Source organism: Oryctolagus cuniculus, chromosome 13 (assembly GCF_051225735.1).
Source record: "Oryctolagus cuniculus isolate XC-2025 breed Fujian yellow rabbit chromosome 13, ASM5122573v1, whole genome shotgun sequence".
NCBI classification, from domain to species: Eukaryota; Metazoa; Chordata; class Mammalia; order Lagomorpha; family Leporidae; genus Oryctolagus; species Oryctolagus cuniculus.
The window spans coordinates 34,983,410-35,000,045 of record NC_142879.1 but is presented as its reverse complement, the minus strand read 5'-3'; the positions used below and the strand labels follow the sequence as shown (position 1 = coordinate 35,000,045).

At 38.2% G+C, this 16,636-nt stretch overlaps 1 protein-coding gene across 6 annotated transcripts in view; it reads right to left on the bottom strand.

Moving 5' to 3' along the window:
• Nucleotides 1–16,636, bottom strand: part of MARK1 (microtubule affinity regulating kinase 1) — a 160,198-nt gene that overhangs the window by 63,762 nt on the left and 79,800 nt on the right. The window lies entirely within an intron of this gene.

Genomic DNA, 16,636 nt, shown 5'->3' with positions numbered 1-16,636 from the left:
CAAAGGCTGTTGAATTTTTTGTATTGATTTTATAGCCTGCTAGTTTACCAAACTTTTCTATGAGTTCCAATAGTCTCTTGGTGGAGTCTTTTGGATCCCTTATTGCTAGCATGTTATCTGTAAGTAGGGATAGTTTGACATCCTTCTTCCTGATTTGTATCTCTTTGATTTCTTTTTTTTGCCTAATGGCTCTGGCTAAAACTTCCAGGACTATATTGAATAGCAATGCTGAGACTGGACATCTTTGTCTGGTTCTGAATCTCAGTGGGAATGCTTCTAACTTTTCCCCATTCAATGTGACACTTGCCATGGCTTTGTCATAAATTGCCTTGATTGTGAAGGAATGTTCCTTCTTTATCAATTTGCTTAGAGTTTTTATCATGAAAGAGTGTTGTATTATCAAATGCTTTCTCTGCATTATTAAGATAATCATATGGCTTTTGTTCTTCAGTTTGTTAATGTGATGTATCACATTGATTGAATTGTGAATGTTGAACCACCCCTGCATACCAAGGATAAATCCCACTTGGTCTTGTTGGGTGATCTTTTTGATGTGTTGTGGATTCAATTTGATAGAATTTTGTTGAAGATTTTGCATCTGTTTATCAGGAAGATTGGTCTGTACTTCTCTTTCTCTGTTGCATCTTTCTCATGTTTAGGAATTAAGGTGATGCTGACTTCATAGAGAATTTGGGAGTATTCCTAAATTGAATAACTTGAGAAGAATTGGAGTTAGTTCTTGAAATGTCTGGTAGAATTTAGCAGTGAAGACATCTGGTCTTGGGCTTTCCTTTGTTGGGAGGGTCTTTATTACTGATTTAATTTCCATCTTGGTTATGGGTCTGTTTAGGTTTTTTATGTCATCATGGCTTTATTTAGGTGGGTTGTATGTGCCAAGAATTTATCCATTTTTTTCTAGGTTTCCCTATTTGTTGACATACGGCACTTTGTAGTAATTTCTGATGATTCTTTTTATTTCTGTGGTGTCTGTTGTTACATTTTCTTTTTCATCTCTAATTTTTATTGATTTGGGTGTTCTCTCTCCTTTTTTGGATTAGTTGGGCAAATAGGATATCAATTTTGTTCTGTTTTTTAAAAAACCAGATCTTTGTTTTGCTGATCTTTTGTATATTTTTTGATTCAATTTTGTTGATTTCTTGTTTTAATTAATTATTTTCTCCTGCTAGTTTTGGGTTTGGTTTTATTTTTATAGATCCTTGAGATGTATTGATAGCTCTTTTACTTGTTGCCTTTCCCATTTCTTGATAATAAGCACTACTATAAACTTTCCTCTTAATACTGCTTTTGCTGTATCCCATAAGTTTTGATATTGTTGTCTTCATTTGTTTCCAGAAAATTTCTGATTTATCTTGATTTCTTCTATGACCCACTGTTCATTCAGGAGCATATTTTTCAGTTTCCATGTGTTTGCATATGTTCTAGAGATTCCTAAGTTGCTGATTTCCAGCTTCACTGCATTGTGGTCCAGGACGTATGTTATGATTTTGATTTTTTGAGTTTCCCAAGACTTGCTTCATGGCCTAGTATGTGGTCAATCCTAGAGAAAGTTACATGCACAGGTGAGGAGAATATGTATTCTGTTACTGTAGGATGAAAAGTTCTGTAGATATCTTTTTACATTCGTTTGGTCTATAGTGCTGATTAACTCAGCTGTTTCCTTCTGGTTGATCTGTCCATTGCTGAAAGTGGGGTACTGAAGTACCCAACTACTATTGTATTTGAGTCTATCTCTCCCTTTAGATACCTTAAGATCGTTTAGATAGCCAGGTGCCCTGTAATTAGGTGCATATAAATTTATAATAGTTTCATCTTCCTATTGAATTGATCCCTTTATTATTTTATAGTGCCCTTCTTTGTCTATTTTAAGTTTTTGTGTTACAGTCTCTTTTGTATGATATTAGGATGGCTACACTAGCTCTTTTTGGTTTCTGTTGGAATGGTATATCTTTTTTCCATACTTTCACTTTCAGTCTGTGTGGATTTTTGTTGGTGAGCTTTGTTTCTTGTAGGTAGCAAATAGATGGGTTTTGTTTTTGAATCCATTCAGCCAGTCTGTGTCTTTTAATTGAAGAGTTGAGGATATTTACATTCATGGTGACTACTGATAAGTAACGACATTGTCCTGTCATTTTTCCAAACATATCCCTATTTTTACTTTTGTATTTCTTCTGCACTTTTGATGGGAGATATTCTTCCTTTACCTTCTTTCACAGTGATGACAATGTTTCTGTGTTCTGTGCATCACATCCTTAAGCATCTTTTGTAGGGCTAGACGGATGGTGACAAATTCTTTCAGTTTCTGTTTGTCAAGGAAGGTCTTTTATTTCACCTTCATTCATAAATGAGAGCTTTGCAGGGTACAGATCTGGGTTGACAGTTTTTTTCTCTTAAGACTTGGACTATATCTCACCATTCTCTCTAACCTGTATGGTTTCTGATGAGAAGTCAGCTGTGAGTCTAATTGGAGATACTCTGAAAGTAACCAGGTGTTTCTCTTGTGCACATTTTAGAATCTTCTTTTTTAATGTTTTACTGTGGGTGTTGTACTACAATGTGTCATGGCTAACATCTTTTCTGGTCATGTATATTAGGAGTTCTATGTGCTTCCTGTACTTGGATTTCCCTTTCTTTCTCAAAATTAGAGAAGTTTTCTGTTATTATATCACTAAAAAGGTCTTCTAATTCTTTCTCTCTTCCCACACCTTCATAAACTCCTAGAACCCATATCTTGCATTGTTTGATAGTATCATGAAGATTCCCAATGATGTTTTTTATATTTCTAATTTCCTTTTCTTGTTTTTGGTTTGACTGTGTACTTTCATGTGCTTTGTCTTCTAAGTCAGATATTCTTTCTTCTGCTTTACTGATTCTCTTAAGGCTTTCCACTGCATTTTTCATTTGTTCTATTGAATTTTTCATTTCATTTTTATTTCTCTTTAAGATCTCAATTTTGTGGCAGAAATTTTCTTTCTTGTCATGTAGGGATTTCAGTTGCTCATGCATTTGCTTCTAATTACTTCTATGTTATCTTATGATCAATTTTTTGAATTCCATTTCTGACATTTCTCAATCTCATCATCTTCACAATCTAGTATTGAAGTGTTGTGTTCTTTTGGGGGCAGCAAGTTGTCTTCCTTATTCTTGTTTTCTTGAATTGCTGCATTTGTTGTTTGGTATTTGTGGAGATACTCGTTGGTTTCTTCTTTGTTTTTTTTCTCTGTGGTGGGATTTATTTTTGTACTATGTCTCTGTAGATAAGTGGAGTGCTGCTTTCAGTGAATATCTAGAGGCATGTGGTGGGTGTGGCCAGGGAGCTCTGTTCAGTTCTCCATGGTGAAGCAAATGTCTAAGGTGACACACTCAGGTTTGGTGTGATAAATATCCTCTTTTTTATATATTTTATCAGAAGGGAGGTTTATTCTGTTCAGCTGAGCTCCTGTGCTCAAAGGAGAGTAGTGCATTAGTGTTAGCCCCAGTGGGTATAATACTTGTCTGCTCTGTCCCAAAGACCACACAAAGGATCTGTGCAGTCCTCAGTGTAAGGTGAGATTCCCCAGCAATGTCCCCCACCAGGTAACAAGGAAGCCCTGAGCAAGTGCAATCTCCCACAGTGATTGCCCAAAGTCCCAGCCACAAAGTGAGTCCTCCCACACAGCCTCAGTTTTTTCCACAGTCCTGGCACATAAACCTCCCACAGTCACGAGCACCCAGCCCCCTGTTAGTTCTCCCACCCAGAGTCAGTAGTCTCCATTCAGCTGGTTGCTGGGCACAGACACGATATAGCGCAGCTTTTACATTTTTCCAAAATGGTACCCATCCTATCTTCTTGTTATAGGATGCCATTTAAGGTGATCAGGGAGTGAGAAACTTGTCTCTCCTTTTTTTTTTTTTCTTCTCTAGTTTGGCATGTTCACTATCCCCCACGGGGCTCCAAGCCGGATTCTGTCTAGGCACTTCCTGTGGTTTTATTGCCAGTGGCTTAGGTGCTGAAGTCTAATCTCACCTCACTCTCCAACGATGGTAAATAGACTTTCAGCTGCTAGATTCCTGAGTTGTGGGTGTCCATGCCCTCCACGTAGGTCCACTGTGTCTTTCTAATGTGCATAAAGTTTCCTCGGCCATTTTCTCCGTAACTCTTCCCTGAGACTGCACTCTTTCCACTTTTTAAAAATTATCTTCTCCTAGACTAGAGCAGTAAGCTCCCTCCCTACTCCACTATCTGGGAAGCTCTAAATAATCTTTCGATTCCATTTTACATGAACTTTCCAAAGTATCCTCAGATACTGTAATGTAATCATGAGAATAAGCTCTCATTACCTTTTCCCTATTCAATTGTTAGAAGCAAGTCACAGGCCGGCGCCGCGGCTCACTAGGCTAATCCTCCGCCTAGCGGCGCCGGCACACCGGGTTCTAGTCCCGGTCGGGGCGCCGGATTCTGTCCCGGTTGCCCCTCTTCCAGGCCAGCCCTCTGCTGTGGCCAGGGAGTGCGGTGGAGGATGGCCCAGGTGCTTGGGCCCTGCACCCCATGGGAGACCAGGAAAAGCACCTGGCTCCTGGCTCCTGCCATCGGATCAGCGCGGTGCGCCGGCCGCAGCGCGCCGGCCATTGGAGGGTGAACCAACGGCAAAGGAAGACCTTTCTCTCTGTCTCTCTCTCTCACTGTCCACTCTGCCTGTCAAAAAAAAAAAAAAAAAAAAAAAAAAAAGAAGCAAGTCACAGAACCTGCTTAAAATAAAGTGGAAAACATTATACAAAGATGTCAACACCAGAAAGTGGGTACCACTGAGGGTTGCCCTAAACTTTGTCCAACATAAATTTTACGAAAAGCAATGATTTACCAATTTATCACTTAACAAAATAAATCAGAATGAATACCTTGGGAGTACTAGTTAAAAGTTGCTAAGGAAAATGCTGTTTAGATGTGAATCAGATAAAAGTAAATGACTAAAATAAAATCCTGGATTCTACTCTCAGATTGCTTCACAAGTATCATTAAGTCTCCCCTTCATTAATTAAAACTAAATTGGAAATAGCAGCAAGTGCAATGTAAATTTATAAGTATGACTAATATAAGATATAGCATGATCTAACCAGCAGACTCAAATTTCTTTAAAAAAAGCTTTAGCCTCACATGAAATGTTTGGTCACTGGATATATATTTATATTTTCAATTTAAACGTTAAATGTTTATACATATATATTAATCCCCCCTTTTAACCTACTTTACAATAACCAGTTCTGTCCTTTACCATAGATGAGTGTGTTTACCGTACTATGGCATAGGCACCGAACGAATAAGCTGCACTGGCTCCTTGATTCTAAATCCTATTATTTTCTTCTGTCTTGAGGAAGCACATCACATTGCAAATAATAGAGGGAATAAAATTATGGGTAATTTTGGATAACACTTGTTATTTTTCATTATATGATTGGCAAATTTGGTAGTTTTTTCTTAGAAGTACACTGGGTACATCAAAAATTCATGGAAAATGAAATTTTGGTAAAAGTATTTCAAAATCCATACATATATAGGATCTTCAAAAAGTACAAGGGAATACATATCATGAAAAAATGATTCATGAATTTCAAAAAAATTTTGCACCAAAATAAACATGTTTTAATTCCATTTGCCAAAAACTTTTGGAAGTACCTTTGTATCTCAAAATGTAAGGTAATGTTAGTTAATATCCTTCAGACAACTGTTGTTTTCTTACTTATTTCTTCTATAAGCTAAGCCTTTGAGTACTAATGAATTAATGAATTTAGCCCCTGAATGATATGTGAAATGTAGGTATTCCACTCTACCAAGAATAGTGATGAGTTAGGAATATGATTAAAATCAGCTTGTGAAAACTGAAACATCTAACAAAAATAGTACCTCCACTGAAGGACACTGCACTTCCATCTGAAGATGAAGCAAGGGAAACAGTTATAGACTGGTTCAAAGTTCTCATTAGAAAGTAATTTTTCATTCCAAGTAAAACAATTATGCAGAGTCACTGCATTCCTATATTTCAGAGATGTCCTGAAAATATCATTCTGTCCTTAGTTTCTTCTTTCAGCAGATTTTGATAAGAAATGAGGGGAAAAAAACCCCACACTAAGCAAGAAGATGAAGATGTATGTGTGTTTGTTGTGTGGTGGCTAAATATTATAGGCAATTTGGAAAAAGTAGGGTTAGTTGTTATTGGAGGCAGTAACTATGATGTTTGATACAGTATACTGACATGCTAGAATCTTGTCTCATCAGTCATACTACTCTCTAAGAAATACTTCAACTATCAGCTGGATCTAGGTCCTCTATGATGGACTGAACCGTACCTCTCTACCACCAAGCCACATGCTGAATCCCTAACCCTCAAAGTGACTGCACTTGGATACGGGGGACTTTAAGTAGATAATTAACGCTTAATGAGGTTGTAAGGGTGAGGCCTTAATCCAATAGGACTGGTGTCTTTGTAATAGGAAAAACACCAGGGATGAATTGTCACAAAGAACAAGACATGTGAGGTTACAGAGAAAGCCACCATCTGCAAGTCAGAGAGAGATGCCTCAGGAGAAACCAAACTTGCTGACCCTTTTACCTTTCAGCCCCCAGAACTGTGAGAAACTGTGTGGTTTAAGCTACCCAGTCTGTGTAAGTTTTTCATGACAGCAGTGGTAGACTAATATGCTAACCCTCCAAATCTAGAGAATTCTGGTCCATTAAACAGTAGTACACAGCTTCAGCAAAGTCTAAGGTGCATCTTCCTCTTTCACATCCCACGAACCCCTGCATAACATTCTGTGTTTTCCAGCTGGCTACACAGAAGAATGAGACTGAAGTTAATGTCAATCTTCTATGTGAGCTGATGATTCAATAGGAGCCAGGGACTAGGGTGACACAGAGAGCCACAAGTGCACAACTGATATTTTCTCCCAGAACAAACCCTTACCAGAAGCGTTAGCAATCTTATCGGTGCTTGCTCTTCCAAGGAAAGAGGAAAGAATGGTGAGAAGTAGAGCAGAACATTTAGACCCTCACAAGTTTACCCTAAAAGGCAGAGTTATTGTTTAAAAAGTCAATTATTTTATGTGTCTTATGTTCTAGTACAAGAAAAAGAGTGATGTTTCCAAGTGTATTAGTCCCACACTACTATTCGGGTTTCTGACTCCAATTTTAGGTTTTATTTTTTTCTTTCTCATTCTCAAACTGTGATGTCATGATTTTGCTAAAATACAGAGCTCTAAATTCACTCATCTCCTTCAAATTTATTGTTTCACATTTGCCATAGGCTAGAAATTAAGCCCAGAATTAAACACACACACACACACACACACACACACACACACACACAACTAGGTGTTAACTTCAAGAAATAAGTGATGGCTTGAGATGGGTCTCCTAATAACCAAATGGCAGGAATTTCACCCTTAGGACTTCTAACAGCTATTCTGGTTAATAGAGGCCTTTATTGTTTCCTTCTTAGTTCTTGGCTTTGAAGTTAGTAAGCAATCTTTAATTCTATGAAGAGAGATTTACTTTGCAATTCAGTCCTTCCTGGTTAGGGCTGAGGTCAGGATTAGCTAAACTCCATTAGTGTCAATCAATATTTTCCTCAATTGTGACTATTTTCCTTGCTTCTTCTCAAATACTCTGGTTTCTTCATATCTCTTCCTTCTCCCTATTATTATTCTTTTTTATAGTAGGAAAACTGGTTACATTTAGAATTAGTCAACTGGACATGGTTTAGACAATCACCATCCTACTTATATACAAAGTATCACCGTCAGGAGCCTGTCACACCTACACTGTTTTCTCTCCACCAGATCTGCCCACTCCATGGCCCTGGTGACGTCAGTATCGCAGGTCATCTACATTGCCTGTCTGACCTTCAGTTTAAAAATAAATAATATATAGTGTTTATATATATGAACATATGTAAAACATTTTTAATTGAGTGGGGATAAGAACAAATTCAGAATATCATTATTCCAAGACAGGAAAAGATGGGAATGGAAATAAGAAATGATACATGGGGCTTCAACTGTATCTGTGATGATTTATTTCTTGGAAAAACGGATTTGAAATAAAACATTTTAGTACAATAAATATGTATCATGAGAAAGCTAGTTTTTTTTTTTAAATGGGAAAGATATTTTGAAGTCCTGATCCAAGAATTAAAAATAGACTAGTTTACTGTATCAACAAACTGCCAAACTTAGGGAAAAAATAGGAGTATAACTCTTAAAATAACAAACGAGGCTATGGCTTCAAACAGCCAGATGGTTAGGTTAAAATTCACAGGTGACATAAGGATTCCTAGCCTCCTCCACTTCCTTCAAGAAAAAGTTCTCCCACGTTTACCACAGTAAATCTGAAGTGGTTTCTTGAGACTAAAGAACTAGATGCATGCTTTACAGGCAATAAAAAAGCCAAGCTTTAATGAAAAGAGAGGTTTTCAGAGTCAGAAGAATACAGACATTAATAAAAAATTTTTAAAAAACCTTCAAAAACAAAACTCTACCAAAATAAAATAAAAAGCCTAAAGTGATTATCATGAATAATGCTTGGATATGAGTGCTTGATTTTCAAGAGTACTGGAGAACAAGAAAGGCTTGGCTAAAGAAGTGATTCTAAGACTGCCAGGTTAAGAGATAGGTTAGACTAATTAAGTGACAAATGGGAGTAAATCTTATCCAGGAGGTGGGGTACAAAGTTGCATAGGCCTGGTGGCTGGAATAGAGTATATGTACAGGAGCAGAAGAAAGAAAGACACTGAACCTGGAGGTATGGAAGATGAGGAGAGTGGGAAGAGGCTTTGAGGGAGATGGTGGTCCAAGATGTGGAAGATGAACATAGAGCCTTGTAAAATACAATGTAATGAATTTGATTTTTAGATCACCAACAGTGCAATGCCATATAAAAGTTTAAACAAAGGGATGGCATATTTAGAGATGCATTTTGTATCCTTGATGACATTTAAACTCTATGCAATAGTTCTTAAATTCTTTGGGTATATGTGTGTGTGCATGTGTGTTTGGAAGGATGTAAAGTGTATACAGAAAGATCAGTTATAAACCTAGCGGGATAGTCCAAGCAAAAATAATAATAACATTTGTCTAGAGTGATCATGATAGACTAGGATAAAAGCAGATCCTTATAAAGATACATGGGATAAAATCAGCAAGATTAAGGATTGAATTAGATGGTGAAATGAGAAAGAAGTCCACCAAGGGTCTGAGATTTCTGACTTGTACAACGTGGGACAGTGCCAATCCCCAGAAAGGATGGTAGAATTACAGATAGGCAGTGAGTAGGTAGGACAGGGATCATGAGTTCACTTTTATTTTATTTTAAATTTTTCCCCAAATAAATATTTTATTTAAGGAAAACAAACTTCATGTATTTCTTAAGTACAACTTTAGAAATGTAGTGATTCTTCCCACCATACCCAGTATTTAGACAGTATTTAGACAAGGCCATAAGCAAAGCGGAAGTTCCTCCCTTCAGAGAAAAGTACCTGGTATTTGATGACCACACTTCTTTCTACTGTAGTCCCACCCACAGAGGTCCTTCATGTAGGACATTTTTTGCCACAGTGTCTTGGCTTTCCATACCTGAAATGCTCATAGACTTTTTAGCCACAGCAGAATAATGCCTTAATGGCTGACTCTGAGGTCAGAATGCTACTTAAAGTGATTGTCATTCTGTGAGTTGGCTGTGTGGACTGCTTCCCATGTTGGAGCATTCACTCCTTTTTGATTCTATCTATTATTATTAGCAGACACTTATTCCTATACATATGATCACTTTAACACATAAGATGGTATTTTTACCACTCAGCTTGAGAGGATTTGGGGTCCCATGGTAAGTTTTTAAATTGTACCCTTAGAAGTCATCTGTAGAAACGTATGCAGAATTATACAGCTTTACAGTTACAAACTGCATATACTTTATAATTATGACTTTAGGAATATGGTGATCCTTCCCACCATACCTGCCCTTCCACCCATACTCTCAACCTTCTTTCTCCTCCCTCCCTTATTCCCAATCTTATCTTTTACTGAGATCTATTTTCAACTGACTTTATACACATACGATTAACTCTATGTTACGTAGAGTTCAACAAATAGTACAGAAAAAAAAAATTGTTCCTTAACACTCAAGACAAGGGCTGTTTCAGTCATTGCTTCTCAAAGTGTCAATTTCACTCCTACAGATTGCCTCTTAGGTGCTCTATTAGTTATCATAGGTCATGTTAGAACATATGGTACTTGTCCCTTTGGGACTGGCTTATTTCACTAAGTATGATGTTTTTCAGATACATTCATTTTGTTCTAAATGACCGGATTTCTTTATTTTTAACTGTTGTTTAGTATTCCATGGTGTACACACCCCATACTTTCTTTATCCAATCTTCAGTTAACAGGCACTTGGGCTGATCCCATGTCTTAGCTATGGTGAACTGAACTGCAAAAAACATAGGAGTGCAAATAACTTTTTTATACGCTGATTTCATTTTCCTTTGGTAAATTACAAGTGGGATGGCTGGGTCATATGATAGGTCTATATTCAGATTACTGAGGTATCTCCATACTGTCTTCTACAGTGACTGTACCAGTTTACACTCCCACCAACAGTGGATTAGTACCTTTCACCCAACATCCTCACCAGTATTTCCTGTTTGTTGATTTCTGTATGAAAGTGATTCTAACTGGGGTGAGGTGAAAACTCATTGTGGTTTTGATTTGCATTTACCTGACAGCTAATGATCCTGAGCATTTTTTCATGAGTCTGTTGGCCATTTGGATTTCTTCTTTGGAAAAATGTATGTTTAAGTCCTTTCCCCTTTTCTTAACTGGGTTATCTGTTTTGTTGTTGAGTTACTTGATCTCTTTATATATTCTGGTTATTAACCCTTTATTAATTGCATAGTTTGCAAATAATTTCTCCCATTCTGTTGGTTGCCTCTTCACTTTCCAGAATGTTTCTTTTGCATTATATAAGCTTCTCAATTCGATGTAATCCCATTTGTTAATTTTGGCTTTGATCGTCTGTGCCTCTGTTGTCTTTTCTAAAAATTATTTGCCTGTGCCAATGTCTTACAGGGTTTCCCCAATGTTCTCTAATATTGTGATGGTATCAGGTTGTGGATTTAGGTCTTTAATCCATCTTGAGTAGATTTTTGTGTAATGTGTAAAGTAGGGGTCTTGCATTATACTTTTGAATCTTGAAATCCAGTTTTCCCAGCACCATCTGTTGAAGAGACTGTCCTTGTTCCAGGGATTGGTTTTAGCTCCTTGGTCAAAGGTAAGTTGGGTGGATATGCTTGGATTGATTTCAGGAGTTTCTATTCTGTTCCATTGGTCTATCTATCTGTTTTTCTAACAGTACCAGGCTGTTTTGATTATAACTGCCTTGTAGTATGTCTTGAAATCTGGTATTGTTATGCTTTGCAAGGTACAGTATTCTGCACTGATGGTTTTTTTAGGACTTGAAATATATCTCACCATTCTCTTGTAGCCTATAGGGTTTCTGATGAGAAGTCAGCTGTGAGTCTAACTGGGGATCCTCTGAAAGTAATCTGGTGTTTCTCTCATTTTTAGTATTTTTTTTTAATGTTTTACTGTGGAGAATTTCTTTACAATGTGTCATGGCGAAGATTTTTTCTGGTCATGTCTACTAGGAGTTCTATGGGTTTTCTATACTTGGATGTTCCGTTCTTTCTCCAAATCAGGAAAGTTTTTTTGTTATTATATCACTAAAAAGTCCTTCTAATCCCTTCTCTCTTTCCACGCCTTCAGAAATACCTAGGACCCGTATATCGGATCATTTGATAGTACCCTGTAGATTCCCAACAGTGTTTTTTAGGTTTCTAATTTTCTTCTTGTCTTTAGTCTGAGTGTATAATTTCCTGTGCTTTGTCTTCTAAGTCAGATATTCTTTCTTTTGCTTCACTAATTCTGTTGTTAAGGCTTTCCACTGCATTTTTTATTTGTTCTATTGAATCCTTCATTTCCAAGATTTCATTTGGACTTCTCTTTTTTTTTTTATTATTTTTATTTTTTATTTTTTATTTTTTGACAGGCAGAGTAGACAGTGAGAGAGAGAGACAGAGAGAGAAAGGTCTTCCCTTGCCGTTGGTTCACCCTCCAATGGCCGCCGCGGCCAGCGCGCTGCGGCCGGCACACCGCGCTGATCCGATGGCAGGAGCCAGGAGCCAGGTGCTTTTCCTGGTCTCCCATGGGGTGCAGGGCCCAAGCACCCGGGCCATCCTCCACTGCACTCCCTGGCCACAGCAGAGGGCTGGCCTGGAAGAGGGGCAACCGGGACAGAATCCGGCGCCCCAACCGGGACTAGAACCCGGTGTGCCGGCGCCGCTAGGCGGAGGATTAGCCTAGTGAGCCGCGGCGCCGGCCTGGACTTCTCTTTAAGATCTCAATTTCGTAGAAATTTTCTTTCATGTCATGTACAGATTTCAGTAGTTTGTGCATTTGCTTCTGATTACTTCTAAGTAATCCCACGATCAATTTTTTGAATTCCATTTCTGGCATTTCTTCAATACCTTTGTCTTCATAATCTAGTATTGAAGTGTTGTGGTCTTGGGGAGTCATGCTGTTTTCCTTATTCTTGTCTTTTGAATTAGTGTGTTTATTATGAGGCATTTGTGGAGATACTCTTTGGTTTCTGTTTTTTTTGCTGTGGCAGCTTTTATCTTTGGACTATGCCTCTGTGGATTAGTGGTGTCTACTTCTCCAGTGTATACCTGGTGGCGTGTGGTGGGTGTGGCCTGGGAGCTCTGTTCAGTGCTTCAGGGTGAAGGGAGTGTCCAAGGTGACACCTAGGTTGGGCATGATAAATCTCTTTTTTTAATCAGAAGGGAGGTTTGTTCTGCTCTGTTGGTTTAGACTCAGCTCACCTCCTCTCCTCAAAGGAGGCCAATGCCTGGGCACTAGCCCCTGTGGGATATAGTATTCATCCATGCTGCCACAAAAAACACACAAAAGATCTGTGCAGTCCTTGCAGTAAGCACAGATTCCACAACAATGTCCTTTACCAGGGAACCAGGGAGCTCTAAATGTGTGGAGCCTCCTACAGTGACTGCCCGAAGTCCCTGCCACACCCTGAGCCCTCCCATGCAGCCTCAGTGTTTTCACAGTCCTGGCACACAAGCCTCCCATAGTCCCAAGAACCAAGCCCCATGTCAGTTCTCCCTGCCAGACTCAGTTGTCTCTGCTGGGCTGGTTGCTGGGCTTGGATATAAGATGGTGTAGTTGTTATATATGTCCAAAATGGTACCCGCATCTCTTGGCTTATTACAGGATGACACTGCAGGGTGATCAGGGAGAGAAAAACTTTCCCTTCCTTTTTTCTACTCTCATTTGGAGGGTACACTATCCCCCACTGGGCTCCAAGCCAGATTCCCTCCAGGTTCTTCCTGCAGCTTTATCGCCAGTGGCTTGGGCTGCTGCAGACTGGTCTCACCTCATTCTCCAAAACTAGTGTGGAGGTTTTTGGCTGCTGGGGTCATGAGTTGTGGATGTCCCACTCTCCATGTAGGTCCACAGTATGCCTCAGATTTGCGTGGAGTTTCCTGTGCCATCTTCTCCATAACTCTTCCCTGAGAGTGTACTTTCTTTTAAAACTATCTTCTGCTAGACTAGAGCAGTAAGCTCCCTCCCTACTCCGCCATCTTAAACCCCTCTAATGTATCTTTTAACCATTTAATGCAGCTCCTGGTCATATGATTGTTGGAACTGCTTTTCATTCATCTTAGAAGTCCCAGCAGTGTCTGTTCATGCATTCTATCATTTGCTTAAAATATGCAAGGAGGCAAGGAGATCAAGTTCAGTTTTAGACATCATGATGAGTTTGCAGTATCTTTGATAGAAGATTACAAGCAAATTAACAGAAGTCTGAGTTTCAGACATGCATTTTTGAGTTTACCAACAGGTGATAATTTAAATGATGGTAACTTTTGAGACAAATTAAAAAGAGAATACAGAAGGAAAAGAGACATTCTGGAACCTAGACTTGCAAACCTACAACATTTAGTGGCCAGCAAAAGGACAATGATCCCATTTTAGGGAAACAGAAAAGGAGGAGCCAAAACAAGCAGAGGAAAACATGAAGAGGAAAAAAAAGTTCAAAAAATAGTCATTGGGTTAAGAATTAATTAATAAGCACAAGTATTGGGCTCAAGGACATTTAGTTCTAACCATGTCTCCTTTTTACTTTTTTATTTCTGCTAAACTTAAAATTCCAAGTCCCAATCATAGACTGACTGGAGAAAAGAATAACTTTTAGGTGATGTGTCAGATAATTCAGATTGGTCCCTGGACCCAATGTTATGTAAGTTACTTCTCCCTGGAGATTACTTTCAGCTCTAAGACAAACTCTAGTTGGCTGAGCTTATCACACTCAAAAATCAAGTGACTGAAATTTTAATTTAAGGGATACCCTCAAATAAACTCTTAATATATTTTTGATATGCTTGTTCTAGAAGGTATCTTTCATACTTGGATGTTGCAATGTGTGTTACATCAGCCTAGTAAGGTGTAACTGAACCTTTTCTTGAATATCTACAGAAGATAAACAAGGCCTGGAAAAGTCGTATTTTTTGTCAATGAATTGCTTGAAACACAGTTTGGTCTTCTCAAAAAATTTGGTGATTTTATCCTCAACATTTAAACTGTTGATATTTTAGGTAATGGTAATATTACCTAATATTAATTTTTACAGGCTCACTTTAGATTACAAAATAAATTCTATAAATTCTCTAATAACTTTGGGTTTTCACTGAATACATAAGAATTGGTCAAGATCATCAAAAACAGATGATAACTGTGGAGATAGGTATGTCTATGTCTAGGTTTGAACAGCATCCAATGTATACTCATACATGTACTGAGACAGTGCTTGGTTCCCTATAAATGTGTGTAATTTTTCTGGTTTTTTTTTTTTTTTTTGGACAGGCAGAGTTAGAGAGAAAGAGAGAGAGACAGACAGACAGACAGAGAGAAAGGTCTTCCTTTTCCGTTGGTTCACCCCCAAAATGGCCGCTATGGCCAGCGTGCTGCGGCCCACATGCTGCGCCGATCCAAAACCAGGAGCCAGATGCTTCCTCCTGGTCTCCCATATGGGTGCAGGGCCCAAGGTACTGGGCCATCCTCCATTGCCTTTCCAGGCCACAGAAGGGAGCTGGACTGGAAGAGGAGCAACCAGGACAGAATCCGGCGCCCCAACCAGGACTAGAACCCGGGATATGCCAGCGCTGCAGATGGAGCATTAGGCAAGTGAGCTGCGGCGCCGGCCTAATTTTTCTGTATTAAACAGAGACAATAGAAAAACATTTTTTAAAAAAGAATTGAACAAGATTTTCTTTCCAATGACCCATACACATGACAAGAACTATTTGAAGGGAATATTCATATGGAAGCACTTTTGTTTAACTGTCAAGTGAAATGTGCTATAACTAGTGTATCAATTTATGTCCCCTAGAGACATTTGTTAGGGAATATTAGTTAAGGAATATTAAAAAAAAAAGTTCTTCTGCTCACCCATGGAACAAAATGTTAATAATTTTGTGTTTGGTTTTACAAGTTTGGTTTCTTGATAATTTGCTCAAAGACACTGATTTCTAAACATTGCACCCACAGTTCTGTTTTCTCTTTAGTAGCCAAATTTTTCAACGTAGTGAAGACTATTTTCCAGAACCGCTAGAAAATTTCCTGGACTACAGACAGGTCCTTGGGCTTAAATTGAAAACTCACAAAAATTTCAATGGCTAAACTCACTGGACACTAGCAGTAAATGGAAGATTATTTAATTAATAAAATCTAATTTTAAGATGGCAATTATTCAAAGTTTTTATACTTTTCCTGCTCAGGCAAAACCACTGTCCTAGCACAGATTCACATTCTGTATAATTTTAATGCAGAAGACCTCTACAATTTGGTAACATAATTCTGACTTGTACAAATCTTGATCTTTTTTTTCCTTACAGGTTTTACTACTAAGGAGATCAAACCTGAACCACTGAACCTTTTCTGTGAACTGGTAACATAATAAAGCACAGTAACAATATGCAGAAGATATAAACATGATAGCAGAGACAAACTGCACTCTGGTGACAGTGAGGTGAGACAGACTAAGAAACTTTTGTCATCCATGGTTAAGCCAATATGTACAAGATTCAAATTAGTGGGGTTTCTGAGAAAATAATAATCTTACATTTCAAATTTATTTACTTTAAGCAAAATTGCTTCATTGCTTCACTTTTCCCTCAACATCACTGAGCTGCTTAGAAGATATCCAGGGCTCATGATTATGGTTTGTGAATCTTCCTCCAAATAACACAAATACATGAGTTGGGACAGATGCTTCAAAGAGGAATGAATACTTATAGCACCTACCTTAGATACTTTTTTAACTCTGAAATTTAAAAACTGGGTTCCATTCATTCAAAACAGGTAATACAAATAATATGAGCATATTTTATGAACAATGTTGAAGCCAATGATGCTTAGCAATTCAAAAAGCAAACTGTTCTTTAGAACTTTGCATTTTAGAAGTTTTAAACAGCTGGCATCTCAATGTTAGATTATTTTATCTATCACTGATGTTGGCAAA